Here is a 19,265-nt window from a genome sequence, read left to right as displayed (position 1 = left end):
AGTACTATTTTATTTATACTCATATTTGTGTGTATCAATATATGCGTTTGTTTCTGTGTTTTACCCTTTTTCTATCTCTTACATACAAATCCTTTGTTTACCTCTATTTCTACTTCTAATGTGGAGTTTGCTCATTTCAGATGAAAGAATTCAAGTTCATATTGCCATATCACTTGGGCAGATCCCCTAATTTACAAATTCTGCTTTATCTTTTAAGCTTCTAGGGAAAAAAGTAGCAACATGTAATCTAGGCTAAAAAATTAAATTAAAAAATTAAAATATTGATCCAATATACAACATGACATGGAAAATATTTAAAACCCTTTCATATGTAAAAGGTCACTCAGTTCATTGATTAATATATTTACAATTTAATACATGTAAGTAAAAACTACAAACAAGGTTAAGTAACTTCCTCTGCATCTTATAGAAAAATGATAATGATTATTTTCTACCTGTGATATTGTTCTCAGTTTTCATCAAGTCTAAAAATTCATAGCCAACTGGGCAGGTAGGAAATAATGTTACCTATACTTCATAAACCTGTGCATGTATCAACAGTGGTGCACTTCCTGTAATTACTCTAAGCTGACTGCAGAGCAAGGATTCTACCCCAGGAACTCACTCCCAGGGCCAGAATTCTTCCCTCAGTGAATTCTGTCTGGAAAATCGGGTGTGGTGGTGATTCAGCATGATAAATAGGGGCAGTGGAGATTGCAGACCAGGGCTCAGGAGGCTGTGACATCCATACAGGACATACTTTAAATAAGGCACAGGACAAGATGCTGCAGCTACTGAATAGAAGGCAGTGCTAGAGTAGAGTGGCAGATACATGAGCTGATAGAGTCTCTGGTGTTTGGCTGATCACTGACTGAAATCAGAACTACACTGATGTCCAGTGCTGGACAAGCTGTCACAGTGGTGCTTGTGTACAATGCACTGCTGTGTCCGCTGACCCTCGACTGCTCATGTGGTTCACACAGCCATGCACTGTGCCACTGGCACCACCTTTCTGCAGGGTTCTGACATGAAAAGGAGCACTCTGTAGGAAGTGGGCTCTGCTGCTTCCTAATCTGTATAGCACCAGAGGTCTCACAGAGTCATCTTTCAGATTAGAAGAAACCAGAACCACTTCTGTACCTTAAGAAATCAAAGACCAGGCATGTTCCATAGAATGGCCTCTAGATCTTGATGTAATTAAAGCATTAAATGAAATCAGTCTGCTTCTGCACAACAAGAGAAACCACCAGCAGTGTGAAGAAACAACCCACAATGTGGGAAAAAATCTTCACCTGCTCTTCCTCAGACAAAGGTCTATTATCTCGAATCTATAAAGAACTTAAAAAGATCAGACCTCCCAAATTTAAAGACCCAATCCAAAAATGGGCATCTGAAATGAACAGACATTTCTCAGACAAAGAAGTAAAAATAACAAATAAATACATGAAAAAATGTTCAACATCACTGGTCATTCGAGAGATGCAAATGAAAACAACACTGAGATTCCACTTCACTCCAGAAAGAATGGCTACTATCATGAAATCAACCAATAACAAATGCTGGCAGGGCTGCAGGGAAAGAGGAACCCTGCTCCACTGCTGGTGGGAGTGTAGACTGGTGCAACCACTGTGGAAATCAGTATGAAGATACCTCAAAGAACTAGGACTGGAAGTCTCATTTGACTCTGCTATTCCACTGCTGGGGATCTTCCCCAAAGAATTAAAAGAATCATACCACAGTGATATATGTGTGCCCACGTTCATAGCAGTGCAGTTTGTGATAGCTAAAACTTGGAAACAGCCCAAATGCCCATCAACTGGAGACTGGATAAAGAAAATGTGGTTTTTGTATAAAATGGAGTACTACTCAGCCATAAAAATGAGAAATTAGAGACATTTATAGCTAAGTGGATGTACATTGAGGGAATACTCTTAAATGAAATAAATAGGACACACACGTGTAAATACCGAATAGTTTCTCTGGTGTGAGAAACTGAAAGTGTAAATAAGGACTAAATGTATAATAGGTAATGTGAAATAGGAAGAAAAGGGGCAAAGGGGAAGGAAGTGGGAGGGCTAGGGGAAAGGATAGAAGGGAATGGGATTAATATGAGAAAATGGAAAAACAGGAGCAAAATCTTTGTAAATAGGGAGGAATGGAGGGGTTGAAGGGAGGGCTCAGCAAGGGTGAAAACTAAGAACCAAGAGAGACTATGTAAAGGTGCAAATTTCCAATGATGAATGTCATTATGTTGTATACCTAAAATGTACCAATGATTAGAATGAATAATCAATAATGTAAAATAGGAAGAAAAGGTCCAAAGGGGTAGGGGTAGTGGGAGGGGCAGGGGAAAGGAAAGAGGGAAAGGAAAAATGATGAGAAATGGAAAAAATGGAAATAAAGTCTTTGTAAATAGGGAAGGGTGGAGGGGGTGAAGGGAGGGCTAGGAATGGGGAAAAAATAAGAATCAAGATGCATTATGTAAAGGTACAATTCCCAACGAGAAATGTAATTGTGTTGTATACCTACAATGTACCAATAAAAGAATTTAATACAGAAATAAATAAAAATAAATAAAAATAATTTAGTATTTTTGGGAAAAAAAATAAAAAAATAAAAAATAAAAAAATAAATGAAATAAGTCTGAACTGTCCTTTCAGAGAGAAGTTTTCTGCCCTGCCAATGGATACAAGAGGTGCCTTTCTTTGTGCATTTTCTTCTAGGGGAAGAGGGGACTTGGGTCCCAGCAGCTGTATGCCCTTTTGGTCTTCATGAGTTTATATATTTATTATTAATGTAGAATACAAAAAATGTTAAGGACTAAAACATCACCTTGCATACTTAATGTGTAACAGATTTCAACCTGAAAAACTTTCTATATAAAGCTGTACTCCTTTTGGTGGACTTAGTCAATTTGACTGTGTCTCCTAGGAAAATCAATTTTATTAAGTATTAAAATGAGATATCATGATGCGTCAAGCTTTGTTCATTTTGCTCTTTTTGCTTTGAATATGCAGAAAATTTTGTGCTTCTCTATAAATTTTAGGACTGCTTATTTTCCCTAAAATTGTGAAGAATGACATGCTATATTTTAACAATATTAACTCCTCCAATCCCAGAACATGGGGAATCATTCTTATTGTTTTTGTTTTGTCTTCTATATCTTTCCTTGGCATTTTGTGATTTTGCACTGCAGACATCTTTCTTTTTGGTACTGGGGATCGAACTCGGGTCCTTCTACTTGTGAGGCAGGCAGCAGAACCACTGAGCTAAATCCCCGGCTCAGACATCTTTCACTTTCTCAAGTAAGTTTATTTTTAAGTAAATTTTTAATGCTTATCATGAATGTGATTGCTTTGATGGCACCTTCCTCCAATTTGTTATAGGTATGTGGAAAAGTTACTGATTTTTTATATTGTTTTGTATTTGACTATTTTATTAATTTATCACTTAATAAAAAATAGGTCAAATAGCAATTATAATATCTGAAATATGTTTTTCTGTTCAAGTCTCTTTCAGTCCTTGTGAGTAATGATAATGCTTCACAGAGATGAAACCATTGACGTTATTTGCACCCTTTAACCTCCTTTCTCCCTGGAGCTCCTGCTGGTCAGTACAGCATTTATCAGCACCAAAGTCCTTTCCTGCCTCCCTTTCACATTCATTTGCTTCTGTAGGTAACCATGACAGTAGAGTCAGGGTAACATGCTAGACATGTCTAAAGCCCAAACCCAATTTCGGAAAGAACTTTCAATTTTATTTAAGGGGAGTGGATGAACCGATGATGAAAATCTTAGAGCAGGAGGAAATGAACAAAAATGTTTGCATTTATAAAATCAGGGAGCAATCAGGATTACCTTTTGAAAATCAGGGAAATAAAAGTTTATTTAATGAGAGAAAGAATAAGGAAACTTCAATTCATTTGGGATATTGTTATTATTGATGGAAGGAAGACAGTCCTTTCATTTATACTTCTATGAAGGTTTTCATTTTTTGGAAACCACGGTGAAATAAATTTAACTCCTGTTCATTTTTTGAGGAAATTATTTTGAAAATATTAAGGTTCTATAAAGTTAAAAATAAATCATCTGATATATGAAGATATCTAAATCACAAAATTCTAAGTCACCATTTCTTCCCGATTGTTTTTGTTCTGGCATACAGAAAAAAAACACAATACTGATACAACAAGTAATTTCAAAAGAATAAAATTAGCCCCATCATTTGGTAAAAGTAATAATTAAAAATATATTTTTATCCATAATTTTCTACCAATATATTCCTGTGTGGAATATACACTAGCTTGGTTAGGAGGAAGGATTTTGAATAATACCTTCAATTTCATATCCAGTAAATATAAACAAATTGTGAAATAAGACTTCTAGATGATATAATCCACCCTGTTCTCTGCTTCTTCATTTGCAGAATCCACCCAGTAGGAAGCATGGAGAAGAGTAACAGCACGACAGACTTCATTCTCCTGGGACTCTTTGGGCACATGAGACTCCACCTTTTTCACTTCACATTAGTGCTTGCTGCAGCCTTTGCTTCCCTCCTGGACAACACACTCATGGCTTTCCTGATTCACAAGGACCCCAGGCTGCACAAGCCCATGTACATCCTACTGAGCCAGTTCTCCCTCATGGACCTCATGCTGGTCTCCACCACTGTGCCCAAGAGGGCTGATGGCTTTGTTGTTGGGAAGACTTCCATCTCCCCAGCTGCCTGTGGGTAGCAGATCTTTATCTCCCTCACCCTGGGTGGTGGGGAGACTTTCCTCCTGGCAGCCATGTCCCATGACTGCAATGTGGTTGTCTGCCACACTTTAAAATACCCAACCCTCATGAGCAGGAAGTTTTGCTTGCAAAAGACCATGGGCTCTTGGTTCCTGGGGGCAGCTGATGGGCTCATGCAGACTGCTGCTACCCTGAGTTTCACCTATTGCTGTGCTCATGACAGTGATAATTTCTTCTGTGAGGCCCCACACTGGAGTGCTTGGGTTACAGTGACACCTCCGTCTTTGAAAATGTCACATACATCTACCGCATCCTAATGTTACTGATTCCCTTGTCCCTCATCCTGACATCCTACAGCCTCATCCTCGGTGCTGTCCAGCACATGCACTCCACAGAAGCCTGCAAGAAGTCCTTTGCCCCTGATCCTCCCATTTGGCCATGGTGGGACTCTTTTATGGCCCTGCAATCTTCATCTACATGAGACCCAAATCCTACAGGTCAGTAGACCATGATAAGTTGGTGTCAGCCTTCTACACCATCGTCATCCCTATGCTGATCCCTGTAATCTACTCCCTGAGGAACAGCAAGGTCAAGGGAGCCCTGAAAAGATGGTTGGGAAAACAAGTCAACCTGTAACACTAGCAAACCTAATTCCACTCTTCACTATGAATCTAAATTCCTTTTTACTTTTTCAAGATATTGTAACTTTTCTACTTTAGTATTATATAAAAAGATAAGTTTGTATATCAGTTTCCTAAGAAGTATTCAAGAATTAAGTGAGCAATTGCATTTTTGATACAACACATTTTGTGAATGTATTATTTATTATGATTCTAGTTAGGCAGTTTTTATATATCATAAAAACATGAAATTGTAAATATTATTAATGTCATCACCTTTTTTCTAGGTTAAAAAATAAAGAAATGATAAGTATACGAAAAAATGTTCAACATCACTTATCATTTGAAAGGTGCAAATTCAATTCCACCTCACTCCAGAAAGAATAGCTATTACCAAGAAATCAACAACTAACAAATACTGGCAGGGATATGGGGAAAAAGGTACCCTGGAAGGGAGGGAGAGAGGAAGGAAGGGACGAGGACAAAAAGTAAAAATAGGAGAAAATATTGAAACAAAGCTTTTCTATATAGGGAGGTGAGGGGGGCTTGAGGAGAGGAGGGAATGGGAAAAAAAGAAGGGCAAGATGTGTCATACACAGGTGCAAATTCCCTATGATGAATGTTATCATCATGTAAATGTAAAATGTACTAATAAATGTTTGCTAATGTATATATATATATATATATGTATATATATATATATAAATGAATACATTTTAAAAGACATGAATAATGTATTGTTCTCAATATTACACAGGAGGAAAATATTATTATGTGAATTCAGAACTTTTTCTCTAACCTAGCATATATTATTTATGTCATGTCATTTGGGTTTTTTTGTATTAAATTCTTTTATTGGTACATTGTAGGTATACAACACAATTGCATTTCTCATTGGGAATTGTACCTTTACATAATGCATCTTGATTCTTATTTTTTCCCCATTCCTAGCCCTCCCTTCACCCCCTCCACCCTTCCCTATTTACAAAGACTTTATTTCCATTTTTTCCATTTCTCATCATTTTTCCTTTCCCTCTTTCCTTTCCCCTGCCCCTCCCACTACCCCTACCCCTTTGGACCTTTTCTTCCTATTTTACATTATCAATTATTCATTCTAATCATTGGTACATTGTAGGTATACAACATAATGACATTCATCATTGGAAATTTGCACCTTTACATAGTCTCTCTTGGTTCTTAGTTTTCACCCTTGCTGAGCCCTCCCTTCAACCCCTCCATTCCTCCCTATTTACAAAGATTTTGTTCCTATTTTTCCATTTTCTCATATTAATCCCATTCCCTTCTATCCTTTCCCCTAGCCCTCCCACTTCCTTCCCCTTTGCCCCTTTTCTTCCTATTTCACATTACCTATTATACATTTAGTCCTTATTTACACTTTCAGTTTCTCACACCAGAGAAACTATTCAGTATTTATTCATGTGTGTCCTATTTATTTCACTTAAGAGTATCATCTCAATGTGCATCCACTTAGCTATAAATGTCTCTAATTTCTCATTTTTTATGGCTGAGTACTACTCCATTTTATAAAAAAAACCACATTTTCTTTATCCAGTCTCCAGTTGATGGGCATTTGGGCTGTTTCCAAGTTTTAGCTATTATTAACTGCACTGCTATGAACGTGGGCACACATATATCACTGTGGTATGATTCTTTAACTTCTTTGGGGAAGTTCCCCAGCAGTGGAATAGCAGGGTCAAATGAGACTTCCAGTCCTAGTTCTTTGAGGTGTCTCCATACTGATTTCCACAGTGGTTGCACCAGTCTACACTCCCACCAGCAGTGGAGCAGGGTTCTTCTTTCCCCACAGCCCCGCCAGCATTTGTTATTGGTTGATTTCATGATAGCAGCCATTCTTTCTGAAGTGAAGTGGAATCTCAGTGTTGTTTTCATTTGCATCTCTCGAATGACCAGTGATGTTGAACATTTTTTCATGTATTTATTTGCTACTTCTACTTCTTTGTCTGAGAAATGTCTGTTCATTTCAGATGCCCATTTTTGGATTGGGTCTTTAAATTTGGGAGGTCTGATCTTTTTAAGTTCTTTATAGATTCGAGATAGTAGACCTTTGTCTGAGGAAGAGCGGTTGAAGATTTTTTCCCACATTGTGGGTTGTCTCTTCACACTGCTGGTGGTTTCTCTTGCTGTGCAGAAACCTTTTAATAAGAAGAGATCCCATTTGTTGATTGTTTGTGCTAGTTCACAGGCAACTGAGATTTTGTTCATAAAATCTTTTCCTACACCGATGTCTTCAAGGGTTCTACCTAACCTCTGTTCCAACTGGTTCAGAGTTTCTATTTTAATATTTAGATCTTTAATCCATTTTGATTTTAGTTTAGTGCATGGTGAGAGATACAGTCTAGTTTTAATCTTTGGCAAGTTGAAGCCCAATTTTTCCAGCACCATTTATTAAAGAGGCTATCTTTCCTCCAGTGAGGGTGTTTGGCTCCTTTATCAAAGATGAGATGGCTGAGTGTGTCTGGCATTGTTGCTGCATCTTCCAAACTGTTCCACTGGGCCTCAGGTCTGTTTCTTTGCCAGTGCCATGCTGTTTTTATCACAGTAGCTTTGTAATATAGTTGCAGGTTGGGGGTTGTGATACCCCCTGCCATGTCTCTGTTACCAAGAATTGCTTTTGCTATTCTGGGTCTCTTCTTGTTCCAAATGAATGTTTGGATTGTTTTCTCGAGGTCTATGAAGTATGCTGCTGGGATCTCAACTGGAATTGCATTAAATCTATATAGCAGTTTTGGAAGTATGGCCATTTTCACTATATTAATCCTTTCTACCCAGGAGCAGGGGATGCCTGTCCATTTTCTGGTATCATCTTCAATCTCTCTTTTCAGAGTACCATAGTTTTCAGAGAAGAGATCTTTGATTTCTTTGGTTAGGATGATTCCTAGGTATTTCAGTTTTTTGGATGCTATTGTGAAAGGAATTATTTGCCCTATTTCTCTCTCCGTTAGTCTGTCATTCGTGTAGAGGAAAGTGATTGATTTTTGTGTGTTGAGTTTGTAACCACCTACTTGACTGAATTTGGTTATTAATTCTAGAAGACATTTGGTGGAGTTCTTGGGGTCTTCTATATAGAGTATCATGTCATCTGCAAATAATGACAATTTGACTTCTTCGTTACTTATCTTTATTCCTTTTATTTCTTTCTATTGTCTACTTGCCATGGCTAATGTTTCCAGAACTATGTTGAACAAGAGTGGTGATAGTGGACATCCTTGTCTTGTTCCTGATTTTAGTGTGAAGGATTTCAGTATTTAACCATTTAGTATGATATTGGCTGTTGGTTTTTCATAGATGGCTTCTATCAGTTTGAGGTAGAGATGAATTTTTTATAGGGTTTTTATCACAAATGCATGTTGGAATTTGTCAAATGCTTTTTCTGCATCTGTGGTGGTAATTGTATGGTTTTTGTCCTTGACTCTATTGATATAGTATATTACATTTTTTGATTTGCATATGTTGAACCATCCCTGCATCCCTGGGATGAATCCCATTTCATCAGGCTGTATGATCTTCTTGATGATCTTCTGCATTCTGTTTGCCAGTATCTTATTAAGGATTTTTGCATCTATGTTCATTAGTGAGATTGGCCTATAGTTCTCTTTTTCAGTTGGGTCTTTCTCTGCTTTGGGGATCAAGGTGATGCTTGCATCCAGGAATGAATTTGGGAGTATCACTTCCCTTTCAATTTCTCTGAAGAGTTTCAACAGTAGTGGCAGCAGTTCCTCTCTAAATGTCTTGTAGAATTCAGCAGTGAAGCCATCAGGGCCCGGAATTTCTTAGTTGATATGCTTTTAATTACATTTTCAATTTCATTGGTTGATATTGTGTTGTTCAGAATTTTTAGGTCTTCTTCATTTAAATTTGGTAATTCATATGTATCTAGGAATCTGTCTATTTCTTCTGTGTTGTCCATCTTATTGCCGTATAGGTTCTGGAAGTAGGTATTGATGATCCTCTGGATTTCTGCTGGGTCTGTTGTCATTTCACCCTTTTCATTCCTAACTGCATGGATTTGGACCTTTTCTTTCCTTTTTCCGACAAGGTTGGCTAAAGGTTTGTCAATTTTCTTGATTCTTTCAAAGAACCAACTCTTGGCTTCATTGATTGTTTGTATCATTCTCTTAGTCTCCATTGCATTGCTCTGATCTTTATAATTTCCTCCCTTGTATGAGCTTTGGGGTTGTCCTGCTCTTCTTTTTCTAGGAGCTTGAGGTTCAGCATCAAGTTGTTTAATTGGGCTCGTTCTCTTTTCCTAATAGGCGTATTCACTGCTATGAATTTCCCTCGTAAGACTGCTTTCATTGTGTCCCATAGATTCCGATATGTTGTATTGTCATTGTCATTTAATTGAAGGAACTGTCTGATTTCTTCTTTAATTTCCTCTGTGACCCATTGATTATTCAGAAGTGTGTTGTTCAATTTCCATGTGTTTATGAAATTTTTTGAGTTTCTTTTGCTATGGATCTCCAATTTCATCGCACTATGGTCTGATAATATACAGGGGATAACTTCAATGCCTTTGCACTTACTTAAACATGTTCTATGTGTGAGTATGTGGTCTATTTTGGAGAATGACCCATGTGCAGCTGAGAAGAGTGTGTATTCTGATTTTGTGGGGTGGAAGACTCTGTAAACATCTGTTAAGTTCATTTGTTCAAGAATTCGATTGAGTTCTAGTATTTCATTACTTACTTTTAGTCTAGTTGATCTATCTATTTGTGACAGTGGGGTGTTGAGGTCCCCCACTACAATTGTATTAGTGCATATATGACTTTTCATGTCTGTTAGTATTTGTTTTATATAGTTGGGTGCACTAGTGTTTGGTGCATAGATATTTATGATTGTCATCTCTTCCTCTTGGATTCTTCCCTTTACAAGGATGTAGTGTCCTTCTTCGTCTCTCTTAATCAGTGTTGGTTTGAAATCTGCTTGATCTGCCAAGAGCATAGCTACTCCTGCTTTTTTTCGGGTTCCCGTCACATGGAGTATTGTTTTCTACCCTTTAACTTTCAGTCTATGAATTTCCTTTTGAATTAAGTGTGTTTCTTCTATGCAGCATATTGTTGGATTTTGCTTCTTGACCCATTCTGCCAGTCTATTTCTTTTGATTGGTGAATTGAGACCATTACCATTGATGGTTATAACTGAAACGTATTGACTTGTCATTGCCATGACTTTTTCTTTTTGTTGGGTTCTCCCCCTTTACATTTAATTTCTTGTCATGCCAGATGAGTTCATTCTGCTTTGCTTCCTGGGGTTGTGATCCTCAATGTCTGTTCCTAGGCTATTGTGTAAAATTCTTTGGAGTGCTGGTTTGGTATTCATGAAGTTCCTAAGGTGCTCTTTGTCATGAAAGTATCTTATTTGTCCATCCATTTTGAAAGATAGTTTTGCAGGCTACATCAATCTGGGTTGGAGGCTGTTTTCTTTTAGGGCTTGGAATATGTCACTCCAAGCTCTTCTTGCCTTGATGGTTTGTGTTGAGAAGTCTGCTGTGATTCTGATGGGCTTTCCTTTGTAAGTGATTTGTTTCTTTTCTCTGACTGCTTGGAGAACTTTGTTCTTCTGTTGTGTTTCTGGAATCTTAACAATACTATGCCTATATGTAGATTTTTTTTGATCAAGGCTATTTGGAGTCCTATATGCCTCACTTATCTGTGTGTCAAGCTCTTTTCCCCTGCTTGGGAAGTTTTCTGCCATTATTTCTGTGAAGAGTTTTTTTATGTCATCTCCACTGTCTCCTGTTTCTTCATTGAGCCCAATCAGTCTTATGTTATTCTTCTTTGCATCATCTAGCTGCTGCTGGATTGATTTCTCATGTTCCCTTATAATGTTGAAGCAATTTTTCTTTTCCTGGTCACTAATTGCAATCTTATCTTCTATATCTGAAATTCTGTCCTCACATTGGCTCATTCTGCTGTGTAGACTTTCAGTGGAGTTTTCCATGCCCTGGAAATCTATTTGCATCTGTTTTATGGATTCCATTTGTTTCTTCTGTTGGGATTCCATCATGTTCCTGAGCTCCTCTCTAGATTTATTAATCATGTCTTGCACTAGGGGCACAATTTCTCCTGTTATCTGAGAAATTATTTCTGATTTCATTTTTTCCAGATCCCCTTTTGTTGCCAGTTCAGTGGGTCCAGGTGGTTGAGTATCAGAGTGTTCTATCTTATTTCCCTTTGGAGTTGCTGTAGGTGATCTGGAAGTCTGGTTTTGAGACTTATTTACGTGTTTTCTCATTTCATCTGGGGCAGGGGGCTGTTAGCGCCTGCGTGGATTACATCCTCTGAGCTGGGTGAGGTGGGACAGGGGCCAGGAGCAGCAGTAGGGATGGTGACCCAAAAGCTCTTTCCTGTGTGCTGGGAGCAGCGGGAAAGATGGTGGCTGGGAACCCCCTTCTTCTGGACCAGGAGCACTGGGATGGTGGCTCAGAAGCCCCTCCCTCTGGGCTGGGAGTTTTGGGAGGGATGGTGGCCTGGAAGCCCCTTCCTCAGGGCCAGGAACAGCGGGACTCAGTACCTTTGTTTGGTGGTCTGGTGTCCTCTGCATCTTTGTAGTGTGGATCCAGGTGGCTGCCTCTCTGCAGTGGGGTGATTTGGTGTCTTCTGTGTGACTCAGGACCTCAGTAGGGTGTGCACAGACCTGCCTGTCTGCAGCGGGGTGATTCAGCATGTTCTGTGTGACTCGGGCCCTAGGTAGGGCATGTACAGACCTGCCTGTCTGCAGCAGGCTGATTCAGTGTGTTCTGTGTGTCTCAGGACCTCGGTAGGGCATGGGCAGACCTGCCTGTCTTCAGCGGGGTGATTCGGCATCTTCTGCATGACTCAGGACCTCAGTAGGGAGTGCACAGACCTGCCTGTCTGCCCATGTCATTTGTTTTTAATGTTGCTTCCTATGTGTACAGTGTATGAACTTCTAAGACATATATCAACTCCAATAAAGATAAACAAGGTCATTGCCTTTTTGTTGCAATTTAAGACACTGACTGTGGATATCAGTAAGATAGAGGAAAAAAGTTACCTACTATTATCTGTACACATCAAAACCTCTGTACTCTTTTATTGACAAAATCTGTCTTTGTTCCTTGAGGAGTTTGTTAGGAGATTATGAAACTGTGGTGCCCAAGTCCTAGGAGGATCATTTTGAGAGCTAAGACTGACAATCAGCAACAGAACAAGAAAGTATGCTGCTGGGTTCAGGTGTAGAACCAGTCCTGCTGATACTCACCAAAGTGTGTGGCTGCAGCCTTTTGGCCAGTAGATGCACATGTACTGAACCACTGAGATAGGCTGAGAAGCCCTCAGGGGCCAGTTGGACATCCATGTGTCCAGTTGAGACTTTTCCACCTCTTCTGTAGTCAGGAAGTTCTCTCAGCTGTGTGGAGCTGGACAAGTGGTGTCCACAGTCCTGACACAACTGATAGGCTCAGTGGCCTCCACTCACAGTGGATCTTGGGGGAAAGGGTCAGTCTTGGCTCCACACAGTTCCCTCCAGCCAGGAAACCACCCTGTTCAGGGACCTCCTGAGAGATGTGTGGCTGCCTGGCAATGAGAGGCCCAGCAACCTCTGCAACACAGGACTCTTGAACAAGTCCTGTGTATTCTCTTGGGCCTCCTGCTGCAGTAGGGAAACTACCCTGCTCATGCAGGGAATGTGGAGAGGTTCCTGTCTGGGTCAGTAGGATAGGAACTGAGCTTGGGTCCCACACAGCCTGGGCACACTCTTTGGGCTTCCCTCAGGTGCATCCAGGCTGGGATTTCCACCAACATAGAATCCACCCTAGGAATAGTGGTGAACTTTGGCTTAGGGCACACTAGTCCTGAAGGGACTGCAGAGACCAGAGTGGAGTTGATGCAAGCAGCAGTGGGTTCAAAGTCTCTGGAAGACCCACTGAGGAAAATCAAGCACACAGATCATTTGTAAAGAATGGAATAAATACCTTATTATTTATTATGCCTGTACACAGCATCAAGAATATTCAGGAAATTATGATATTTAGAATTAAAAAATAAGGCACTAATACTGATCACAGGGAAACAGCTGTTTCCTCTCAGAAAAATAAGTTAAACAGTTGTCTGAAGGGAACTCCAGAAACTTCAAGAAAACAGAGAAACAATACAGAAATTTACCAGATACATGTAACACAAAGATTGAAATAAAAAAATAAACAGAAACAGAAATTCTTCATCAGAAGAATGCAATGTAGGAAATGAAAGCTGCATGGAGGAGCTTAAAATGCACAATTGATCAAGGAGAAGAATTAGGGACCATGAAAGTTGCTATTTGAAAATAAACAAGAGTGTAAAAAAGAGCATATCCAAGAACTACATAGTTTTCAAAAGTAAAACAAATTTAAGCTGCATGGGTTAAAAAGAAGTCATTTCACTTAGTTTTACATTATTTCACTTACCTTTTACTTAGCTTTACATAATTATCAGACTTTTGGTGAAGTTTAATGGATGCCAAAACCAAAGTACACTGATTTTCTTATGGCAAATATGAAATAAATGCAACCATGGCAGGGCCATTACATTGTTGTGCATTTTTATGACCCTATGGGAGAAATAGTACATTTTGGCACCCTCTAGCACACAAGATGTAGGAAAGCTTCCATAATGATATGTCAGTTCCATGTTATGTTTGGGGTTCTTGCTGAACCAATGATATGGCAACCCTGTATCACTGTCCTGAGTCAGGGTTCACTGAGTAATCCCTGCTGTTCTCATGCAGTGACCTGTGGGGCGTTTCTTTTACCCACCTAATACAACTCATAAGTGGGGCACCATGAACTGTGATGTTGTAACTTTTTAATAAACAGTATACAAACAGGGTAGAGGCTATTTCTGAATTTGATACCCAGTGCTTTTAGGCATAGTTTCATGCCATCCCAAACCCTGTGCCTTCTACCTGGAGATAGTTTCCAAAAATAAATTTCTTTTTTATTGCATTATATCTTTAGCTTTTCACAGCATTGTTATAGCTCCATTTGCTCCCATCAGGGAAAATCACTTAACAGCACTGTGACAGTACCCAAAATTCCTAGGCATCTCCTCTCTAAGGTGAAGTAGTGTAAAAGCAATGCTAACACAATTGTTGGGGAGGTATTTCAAAGTTATGAGGCAGAAGTAATTCTTCACAGACCAATATTGGTATCAATGTTTCATTGAGGGACCCATATGTGATTTTCTTGCCCCAACTTAACATACTATTAGAAAGAAGTCTATCCTGCACTGATGTGATTTTACATGGCTACATCCTCTAAAAGATTTGAATCCTCTTTTGTAAAAATGAAAAGAAACAAAGCTCACAGGATCTATGTGGAAACATCAAAAGAACAATATAGAGATCACTGGAATTCTAGATCAAATAGAAAAAGACAAAAGGGTACATAAATAATTCAAGAAATAGTAACAGAAAAATGTTTCAAATCTGGAAACAAATAAATACTGAGGTATAGGAAAGTCAAAGCCATCATTCAGCTCAGAGAAGGTTAACTCAAGACCTGTTACAATCATATGCTCAAGGGGAAAATATCAAAGTATGGAATCTGAAAATGTAAAGTGATAAAAATACCTTAGCTTTGATATAAGGAGAGAAAAAGTAAAACAAAAACTGTACATTTGTTTTCCCTTCTTCTTACACATTCCTCCAAAGCCTCATGCACTCATAGATGGTGCTTTTCAGAGCTGACTGGATCTAGGGTGTGTGATACTAGGATTTAGGGTGTGTGGTACCAAAAAAGTCCACTGATTGGACTCAGCATAGTTCTAGGTGGCACCACCCAAAATGCTGGCATTTTGCAGGGAATATAAGGGAAACCTGGAAGGTGGCTGCCTCCCCTGCTTCTGCCGCTGCTGCTCACTGCCTGCTGCCTTGTGCCATAGAACATCTCTCCTCTGCTATGCCCTTCGGCCATGCCAACCTGCCATAGAGCCAGCAGACTACAGTCCTGAGATATCTTTCTGGCTTTAACTTTGGATATCAGGTATTTTGTTTCAGCAACACAGAAAGAACCTAAGATGACACTTTACTTCCATTGACATTTTGAATTTTTATGTCCAGTTATTTATCTTTGAGGCATTAGGTCCATGAGGTTCTTCACATGCAACCCCTCAGTATTTCTGGTGTCACCAATTGAATTCTCATAAGAGAGTCATGTTTGGTCCTGTGAACACTCTGTCAGCTTTCACTTGAAGAAGTGGCCATGTTCCTACCTGTCCCAATAAACTACTGTTCATCACATTGTGATTCAGCCCTCACCAAAACTACAAGGATGGAGACATAGTGACCTAGAAACTCCAAAACTGTGAACTAAATAATTGGTCTTTACAAAGTTAGATGCTTCAGATATTTCACTGTGGTAACATGAAACTGTCTACAAGACTTGGCCTATCATATACAAATCAATAAACATGATACATCATATTAATATAATTAAGCAAAATATGATCATTTAGTAGATTCCAAAAATTTTGAGAAAATTTATTAGTCTTTCAGATTAAAAACTCTTAAATTAGGTATAAAAGGCACATACTTCACTACAAGAAAGAGCATGTAGATGAACCCACAGCTAGCATCATACTAACAAAAAATTTAAAGTTTTTGCTTTAAGACCTGGGAGAAGATAATGCTCACCCTAACCATTTTTAATCAAAATATTTATATATAATATCATATATATCTATCATATATATGTTATTATTTAGTTACATATATGTATGTCATTTAGTTGCCATTCAATATCATATATATGTATATATGCCCATATATATGATATTATCTACAATACCAAAAAATTTGTCTTCAAGTATGCTTTTGCTGATATGAGGGGAGCTATCCTCACTTGCCTTTGTATCTATTTGGATTAAATATAATTTTCCATTGTTCATAATCAGTCTGTTTCCAGTGTACTAGTTATGTGTATAGGTTACATGCGTTTCTTACAGGAAACGTATAGTTGACACTTGAATTTTACCCAAACTGTCAGTCTATGCCTTTAATTGCTAAATTAAGACCACTTACATTCAATCTCATTATAGAAATGTTTGTACTGATTCCTGCAATTTATTTCTAGTGTCTAATTCAATTCTGTTTTCATTGTTCATCTACTATGTTAATGAAATTTATTCATTCCCATGTGTTCTTGGTTGTATTTATATTTCCTCTGCTGGGTGTATGATTCTTTTAAGTATCTCATGCAAAGCTCTTTGAGTAGGCATAAGTTTCTTTAGTTTATGCTTTGGATAGTCTTTATTTCATTTTTTAATTGGAAGGATAGTTTTGCAGGACAGTTTAATAAAGTTGGGCAGTAATTTTCTTTCTCTGCTTGAAATACATTAATCCTTGCCCTCATATCCTTTAGAATTTCTTTTGAAAAAATCTGTTGTTTTTGTGATGAGCTTCTCATTATAATTGGCTTGGAATTTCTTTCTCAAAATTCTAATATCCCATGAACAATTTCATTTCTGGTAATCTCTGTATTGTACATAACTTCAGTACCTAAATAACAAACTAAATCAGCAGTTTTAGAAATTTTCTGATATAATTCCATCAAATAGGTTTCCTACATCATTAAACCATATGTATTCTGCTTCTTCATTGAGTGCTGTTCGTTTTATGTTTTGTTTTCTTATGATGTTCCACAAATCTTGTATATTCTATTATTATTATTGTTGTTGTTGTCGTTGTTGTTGTGGTGGTGGTTACGCCTTGTGTTTAAGCTTGATTATTCTTGCTTCTGCTTGATCTTGTCTGTTGCTGATATTTTTAACTGAATTTTTTATTTAACTTACTGAGCTTTTTTTTCAACACTGGAGTTGGAACACAGGGCCTTCATAGTGAGCTATATCTCTAGGCCTTTCAAAAGACTTTGAGACAGAGTCTCACTCACTAAATTGCCAAATTACACAACCTGGTATCAAACTTGCAATCTTTTGGCCACTGCATTCCAAACACTGGGATCACAGACATGCACCACCACGCTCAGTTAAGCTTTTCATTTATAAATATTTTTTGGTTTTTCTTGAGAATCTCTACCTCTTTATTGAAACCTTTATATCCTGTATTTTTTTCCTCAATTAATTCAGCTTTTTATTTTATCTTCATTGAATTTGTTGACCACTTTTAGAATTATTTTAAAATTACATGTACAAAATTTCATTCATTTTAAAAGCTACTGATTGAATTATGAAGGCATTTTGTATTTTGTTTTCTTTTGCTCTTGAGTTTCTATGTTGAGATTTTCACATCTACTTGGATGAGAATCTCTTCTACATTTATGAAGGAGCCTTGTGAGGAAATCTCATTCTCCAAACTGTGTGTGCTGGGTATCATTTTTTTTTCTGTTACCTGTAATTGAACTCAGGACCTTGTACTTGCAAGGTAGGTGCAGTGCCCCTAAGCTAAATCCCAGCCCTGGGTATCACTTTTTGAGAGTTATTAGTGTCAATTATGCTGTCTTAGTTACTTTTCTTATTGCTGAGGAAAAATACACTACACCGACAAGTTACGTGATGACTGGACTATTTAGCTCATAGTTTGTAGAGGTTTCATTCCATAATGGGCTGACTCTAAGGAAGGGTATCAAACATTAGAGTGGTAACAGTTCATGGCAGACACATAAGACAGCAAAAGTAATAAGGGATGACCACAGCTCTTTCTATCCCTTATATCTTATGCAGACCTCTTAAGGTAGTAACAGTCACAACCTTATTCCTAGTGCCCTAGATCCTAGCATTTCACAAAAAAATCAATCCCAGTGTCACACACTCAATCCAACCACACCTGGAAAAACCCTACCAATGACTGCATGAGGCTTTGGGGGAACATCTACACATAAGCCATAACATTCTACCCTTGGTCTCCCAAAGACTCATGCACATTCTTTTATGCAAAAGGTATTTACTCCATCTGTAAGAGGTGCCGAAGTCCTAACAGTTTCAGCATTGCTGAAAATACCAAGTCCAAAGTCTTTTCTGAGATTTAAGGCAAACTTTTTTGTTGTGAGCCCCTGTACAAATGAAAAGAGAGTTAAACACTTCCAACACTTAAAGGCACAAGGTAGATATTTCCATTTCAAAAGTTACAAGCAGGGATAACAAGGAATGGGAACAAAGCAAGACCAAAATCTAGCAGGGCAAACATTAAATCCCACAGTTCTACTTCCAGCATTCCTGGCCTGTGGGAAGTTGTGAACTCCAAAGGTTAGTTTGGCTCCACCCCTAAGGCAATTCTGGTGGTTGTAGCTGCCATGATTTATCTTGGGCCAGCTCTCTCCTTCCTTGCAGTTTTCCTTAGATGATCCACATCCCTGGCTTCTCCAAATTTCTGGGGTCTCCACTGTGTCTTTGGCTTTACCCTTACAGCTTCACACACTGCCTTCTCAGGGGCACATTGCCTGGCCTCCCAGGCCTTCTTCTGAAATCTGGGCCTTCCTGACCCTACAACTCTTGCATTCTGCATGCACCAAAAACCAGTGCCACATGAATGATGCCAAAGTCTGCTGTCAGTTGGAGCATTACAAGCCTTCCTTCTCTCTCAGCTGTAGGGGCTCACTGACCATGAAGCAAATCCACAGGAACACCTCTAGGCCCCTGCCATTCTGGAACATGGTGCTCTAGGACTCTCTTAAAGCAGTCTTTCAATTTTTCAAATTTGAGGCTGCAAAAGATGGAGCCCTGCTTCTCCTTGTGATGTCCTCAGGCCATCTTATATATTCTCCTATTCCTTCTCAGCAATCAAGATCTCCTCTTCTCTCTCTTTGCAGTCCACCGCTTTACTGAAGCTTCCTGGCCAAACTCGAACTTGAGTTTTGGCCAAAACTCAAAACATTTTAAGTCATTGTGTTAGCTAGCCTCTTTGGTCTTGATTTTCA

At 38.6% G+C, this 19,265-nt stretch overlaps 1 pseudogene; it reads left to right on the top strand.

The window, feature by feature from the left end:
- The first annotated feature begins 4,444 nt into the window (after window positions 1-4,444).
- LOC106007725 (olfactory receptor 2T33-like) lies at window positions 4,445-13,404 on the top strand (annotated as a pseudogene).
- The last annotated feature ends 5,861 nt before the right edge of the window (window positions 13,405-19,265 follow it).

The sequence above is a fragment of the Heterocephalus glaber genome, unplaced genomic scaffold (assembly GCF_053883595.1).
Source record: "Heterocephalus glaber isolate CG9 unplaced genomic scaffold, H.glaber_assembly_v1.0 deba00001673, whole genome shotgun sequence".
In the NCBI taxonomy this organism is placed as follows: domain Eukaryota; kingdom Metazoa; phylum Chordata; class Mammalia; order Rodentia; family Bathyergidae; genus Heterocephalus; species Heterocephalus glaber.
Note: the sequence above shows the minus strand (reverse complement) of the source record. Positions and strands in the feature narration are given on the sequence as shown.